Source organism: Carassius auratus, linkage group LG44F (assembly GCF_003368295.1).
Source record: "Carassius auratus strain Wakin linkage group LG44F, ASM336829v1, whole genome shotgun sequence".
Classification (NCBI taxonomy): domain Eukaryota; kingdom Metazoa; phylum Chordata; class Actinopteri; order Cypriniformes; family Cyprinidae; genus Carassius; species Carassius auratus.
Genome location: NC_039298.1, coordinates 2503108 through 2509502, shown reverse-complemented (window position 1 = coordinate 2509502; position 6395 = coordinate 2503108). Strand labels below are relative to the sequence as shown.

At 41.3% G+C, this 6395-nt stretch overlaps 1 long non-coding RNA gene across 1 annotated transcript; it reads right to left on the bottom strand.

The window, feature by feature from the left end:
- Positions 1 to 2160: 2160 nt before the first annotated feature.
- Positions 2161 to 5695, bottom strand: LOC113068221 (uncharacterized). The gene is made up of 2 exons (XR_003279494.1): positions 5299 to 5695; positions 2161 to 3738 (listed from the first exon to the last, which is right to left on the bottom strand). It is a non-coding gene; the product is annotated as an uncharacterized LOC113068221 (long non-coding RNA).
- Between the last annotated feature and the right edge of the window lie 700 nt (positions 5696 to 6395).

The following is a 6395-nucleotide window of genomic DNA, read 5'->3' as shown; positions in this document are numbered from 1 at the left end:
CCAAACACTCGGATGTCGGAAGAGCCGGTGTGGTTTCACAGCACAAGTACATCACGACCAAATATACACTCCATCGATACGCTACAGGAGGCCTTTGTTCACCCCCCAGAGCCATTTCATCTGAAATTAGAATGTCATTTACACCTAGGATACCTTGAAATTTACGAACCCTTTAATTCCAAGAAGCCATGTGACCACTTCAAGTGAGAAACTGCATGAAATTGAAATAGTTATTCTGACCTCTGTACCTCACTCAAACCTGCCATCTTTAACAAAACACACAAAACTAATGGTGTTTTATATGACACACCAGATTTAAAGCTGCTCAAGTGTGAATGACAGCTACTGTACAACCATTTTATTTTTGGAATAACTATTATTTTAGTCTGCCTCTCCATTTTTTTCATAATCACACGTGTCTCTCTAGAGCAGGGATCCTCAAATCTGGACCTTGAGATCCACTTTCCAGCAGAGTTTGGTTCTAACCTTAATCAAACACACCTGAGCATGCTAATCAATGTCTTTGGGATCATTAGAAAATCACAGGCAGGTGGCTTTGATCAGGGAGCCAAACTCTGCAGTGCATTGGACCCCCAGGGCAAGATTTGAGGAAGGGGGCTCTAGAGTTTCAGAAAAGATCTAGACAATGTCTCAAGCTGTGCTTAGATTTGCCAAGATACCAATGTCTGCATTCAAAAGCCAATTTTTTTTATCTGTTTCATTTGTTTCCATTTGTATTTATTCTAAAACATTTTAGACCTCAGAGCAATTGAATTTTCTTTTTTTCAGAAAAAGGAGATGAAAGGGGGAAGAAATGGGCTAAGAACTAAAAATGGAATTCCTCGATATGACAGGGCTTATTAAATTTAAAGCTTTGTAAGTAGTATTAAAGTAAATGAAAAAGAGGGTAACTGAACATTTAACAACCCAAAACTAAGTACAAAAATAACAGTCAGGGGAATATAGGCAGAAATAAAATTCAAGTCACACCAAATGTCCAGACTCAATCTATCACTCTCCATGCCTGAATAATGTCTTCAAGATTGTTTTATAGAGCAATTGTAACTTTATATTTTCCTGCCATAGGATTGAGGATGATATAAAACAGCACCAACTACACATCATCCCTGTGTGAGTTTGTGTATGTGCATGAACAATGTCCAGATATCCTAAGTATTTCCGTGATAAATGATCGTATGGAAAAGCATGATCACCATCAATCATTATGAGTCAGTGTGGTAAACAGTGTGGTTGTGAAGTAAAAATGTTCAAAGAAGAAATTAATTGGCTGACAAACACAATTTTCTGTCCTGTAGGGCATATTTGTAGGTGTGGACGTCCCTAATTGATTTGCTTGCTGGACTCAAGAGAGTCACAGTTCTTGAACATACTAAGTTTATGCAAAAATAACATGTTAACAGGGTTCCTGTTTACAGTGACAACATATTAGCCATTCACAAGATAATCTACAGATTAATTTACTAGTTTACTTTATATATGATGGGGCAAGACAAACAGAATAAAGGCACCCATTTACAACTGAATTTCATACAAGGGTTACAAGTAGAAAAGGCTATTTGTCTCAGCATTTTAAATTAGTTTTTCTCATTTCATGGTTCTGGATGTATTTTTTCCCAAAACAGCAATTCATAGGCATTCTTCTACAGGTATTTCAAAACATCCTTCAATAAAGAGTTCTAAGCCATGAATGAAAACCAACCAGCTAAAATGATTCACAACTTTATAAACGTTGATTTAAAGTCACAAAAAAAGAGAAAAACTGGGAACAAACTGGCCTAAAAAAAAAAAAAACAGTGTAATTTGTTACAGGCCAAAATATAACTAATATAGGTCAATATATAAGTTTGTTATTAAAACTTGATTTTGCCATAAACAAAAGCTAAATTAGCTATAATATCAAAGTAGAATTTTCTTTCATGACGATAAAAAAAATGTATGGTTAATTTTGTTTACTTACTAAATAAAGACAACTTCAAATACCTTAGAATTTATTCTAATGTGATGTAGTGTTTTTAAAATAGACACCTTATGTTCTGTTAGGTACTGAAAAAATAATGTGGAGTACTGTTTTACTGCTTTTAGAAAAAATTATCAAAACAGGTTTAACCTAGTGTCAGAATCACTGCCGGAGACGTGGAATACACAAAATAATCTTTATTAGATCCAAGACACAGGGTTAAATCCAAGTCAGGAACTAGTAACGAGGAATGACACATGAACACAACATAGTAGACCTGACAACCACAGACTGAACAGACTCAAAGTTATTTGGGGAACAACAAGACACACCTGGAATCAAATGAAACAATTAACATGGGAAAACTAGGTCAGGCATACTCCCGGGAGGAGTATGATGAACGGAGTCCAGGGTCCAGGAAGCAGCCAAGGAGGAAACAAGAGTGGCTTGGAACAGGAGGAGCCAGGTGAGACCCAGGCCACAGCCATGACAGTAACCCACAGTGGAACCGACGGAGGGATGAGCCATGGAGGAGGAAGGGCCGACAACTCCAGGGGGGTGGCCAACTGTGGCAGAGCAAGTGGCAGGAGAGTCAATGAGCCATGGCAACATGGAAGATCTGGAGGGCCAAGGCGGAGCAGATGGCACTGGTGACTGATGCGAGGCATGAATCCAAAAGGCCACGATGGAGCCAGAGTGACAGTGACTGAGGAGGAGCTGGAGGGACAAAGGGACGAGATGCAGCCGGACAAGTTAAGCCCCAAGGTGCAGGATGGTCAACGGCAGACCAAGGTGGAGCTGGAGGAATGAGGGAGCCCGATGGAGCTAGTGGACTGCCGGCCATGGCGGAGAGGAGGGAGCTTGGAGCTATGGTGGAGCCGACAGGTTCACTGACCCAGCTGGAGTCTGGGGCTTAAAGGCTAAAGGAGGAGTGAAGGAAAACTTCAGCCACAGCAACTATGGAGGATGGCAGTCCCGCAGAGCTTGCATCGTGCTAATGGTGGACTGAGGGCAAGCAGAGAAGCTGCCAGATGACAGTGCAGGAAGAGGCAGGAGTGGGTGGGAGGGCAGACATTTATGAGCCTCTGGGCTTTCAGGGCCGAACTCATGAACAGGAGCCCCCCTCAGGCTGTATGTGGGAACAGGAACTTTCTCTGGGCTAAACTTGGGGAATGGAACCCTCTTTGGGCCGAACTGGGAAACAGAAGCCCACTCAGGGCTGGACTGGACCAACTGGGACAAAGGAGAGAATGGAGGGGGCAAGTCGGGTTCCAGCTCTGTTTCCAAATCTATAAGTCCAACAATCCCAGCTGTATTATAAACTCACCCTCAGCCATGGTACAGTGGGCAGAGCTCCACTCCGTGCTCTCTTTATTATCTGCATTCTCCCTCATGGCAGGCTCTGTTGCCGGATCTTACACCTTGACTGACGTCACTAGCATCACTGGCTCCGCAGTGATCCTCCGCACTGTTGCTCCATGCGGTAATAGCTCGTCGGTCATGGTGGGCTGAGGCTCTCTGACAGCTGTGGGCTCATGCAAGCTCTCCGCACATCAGGGAGATGGTGGACTGGGCACTGGATTGGGAGTGGAACGCCAGTGTCCACTCCACAAAGGCGGCGATGTTTAAACTGGCATAGTAGAATGCACAGAGTATGTCGTCCGGGTAGCTGGTTAAAGCAGCAAGGACCAGGAGCAGTCTGGTGTGGCCCACAGAAACACAGAAAAAGTCCAGTGGTGTGAGACCTACAGACATTGGACCTATATAAAAATGCAAATATATTACATGCTCATTTTACTTTTACAGTTTACTCAGCGCATGAAACACTGTAAATGACATATTCAAATGAAAAAGAAGAGTACAATAAAAAATATTTTGTCTTACAAACATTTTAATAATTTTATATTTATTGCCTTTTTGCCTTATTGCCTTATGTATATATGTATGTATGTATGTAGTCATGGACACAGGCTCTTCCAACTATTAGTGATCACTGAACACTGAACGATTGTCTTTTTAGTAACTAACATTAACACTGATTAATAAATGTATTGTTCCATGTTCGTTTGTGTACCACCCGCAAGGTTTATGAGCATAGTCCAAGTCTTCTTCTCCGTTTTTAGTGTATCTCTGTGGCAGAATTACAGCGCCAAATACTGGTCTGGCATGTATACTACATCATTTTGCGGTTTCGTGTGGACGTGGATATTTCTTGAGACGAGGAAAAAAAAGATCGGATTGGGGTAAGCCCTGTCTCCGTGTGGACGGGCCCTAAGACTCATCTCTATGCGTTCACCTACCTGCTTTAAGTTCCGGAATCTCCTAAGTTCACAAAACTCAGGAAATTTGATAACACCCAGATTATCAAAATCAACTGTTGGTGGCAGATCCTTTTCCTATTTAGTGCCCAAACTCTGGAATAACCTACCTAAAATTGTTCGGGAGGCAGACACACTCTTGTAGTTTAAATCTAGATTTAAGACCCATCTCTTTAACCTGGCTTACACATAACACACTAACACATTTCTAATATTCAAATCAGTTAAAGAATTTTCAGGGTACATTAAATGAAAACCGAAACGGGAACACTTCCCATATCACACAATGTATTTGTTACATCGTTAGAAGTATGTTTTTTTACCAAAGTTTTGTCCTCTATTCTGTCACCGATGGAGTTTTGGTTCCTTTGTGCTGTCAACTCTGGCTTTCTTAGCTGGGGACACTTAATTTCGTGATATCGTCGACTTGATTGTACAGATACTATTTAAACTGATCTGAGCTGGATGATGACATCACTGAATTCAATGATGAACTGCCTCTTTGCTCTATTGACACGCTAGTTTCCTATTTAATGCTGTTCAGTTGCTTTGTCACAATCTGTTTTGTTAAAAGAACATAAATAATTAAAGGTGACTTGACTTGACTTGATTTGACTTGACATTGTTTCTAGAGCCCCTTCCTCAAATCTTACCCTGGAGGTCCAATGCACTGCAGAGTTTAGCTCCAACCCTGGTCAAAGTCACCTGCCTGTGATTTTCTAATGATCCCAAAGACATTGATTGGCATTGATTAGCATCCTCAGGTGTGTTTGATTAGGGTTAGAGCTAAACTCTGCTGGAAAGTGGATCTCGAGGTCCAGATTTGAGGATCCCTGTTCTAGAGTATTGTGTAGAGCAGAGATGGTCAACATTGGTCCTGGAATGGCAATGTCCTGCAGAGTTTTGCATTTTTGTTAGCAATGGTTAACTCCAAATAAACACTTGCAGCCATCATCAAAAATGACTTCACATGGAAGGAAATTGCTACAAAGAATATCGCACCTGAAAGAACCATTTATCAGATCGTCAACAACTTCAAGGAGAGAGGATTTACTGCAGTGAAGAAGTCTTCAGGACGTCCCAGAGTGTCCAGCAAGTGTCAGGATCATCTCCTCCTGATGAGTCAACTTCAGAACTGTGTCACCAGCTGTGCAGAACTTGCTCAGGAATGGCAGCAGGTTGGTGTGAGGGCATCTGCATGCACTGTGTGGCCAAGACTTTTGGACAACAGCCTGGTGTCAAGAAGGGCAGCAAAGAAGCCACTTCTCCCTGAGAAAAACATCAAGGACAGAATAAACTCTGCAAGTAGTACAAGGATTTGACAGCAGAAGACTAGTGCAAAGTAATTTTCTCTGATGAAGCTCTTGTCTGACTGTTTGGGACATCTGGAAAATCGATTGTTCAGAGAAGAAAAGGTGAACGCTACCATGAGTCCTGTGTTGTGTCAGCAGTGAAACATCCTGAGACCAGCCAAAGGAGTGGGCTCTGTCATAATTCTGCCCAAAAACATTACCAGGAATAAAGACTGGTATCAAAATATCCTGCAAGAGCGACTTCTTCCATCGATCTATGAGAAATTAGATTATATATATATATATATATATATATATATATATATATATATATATATATGTGTGTATGTATGTATATGTATATATATGTGTGTGTGTGTGGGTATATATGTGTGTGGGTATGTATGTGTGTGTGTATGTGTGTGTGTGTGTGTGTGTGTGTGTGTGTGTGTGTGTGTGTGTGTATTTTAAAGCTAAGTTATTGTAATCCTTCCAATCAGATTTCATTAGTTTTGAGGGGAATTAAATTATCACTTGCTCTGTTTAAATATGGGTTAAACAGAGACCCCTGGGGGGGGGGGGTGCAGGGGTAATATCATAGTACAAACATTCAGTATCAGCCCATTGCTAATGATTTCCAGAGGAGAGGTGCATATCATATGACTGAGCCATTTATACCAGTAAACCACAATTACATAATTCTGTTGCATAAGACTCGAGATTTAAGGGGTTACCGAATGGCTGGGATTGAAAGCTTGGTCAGAAAGTTGGCCTTTTCTGAGTTTTGTATTTTGAGTTTTTTTTTAT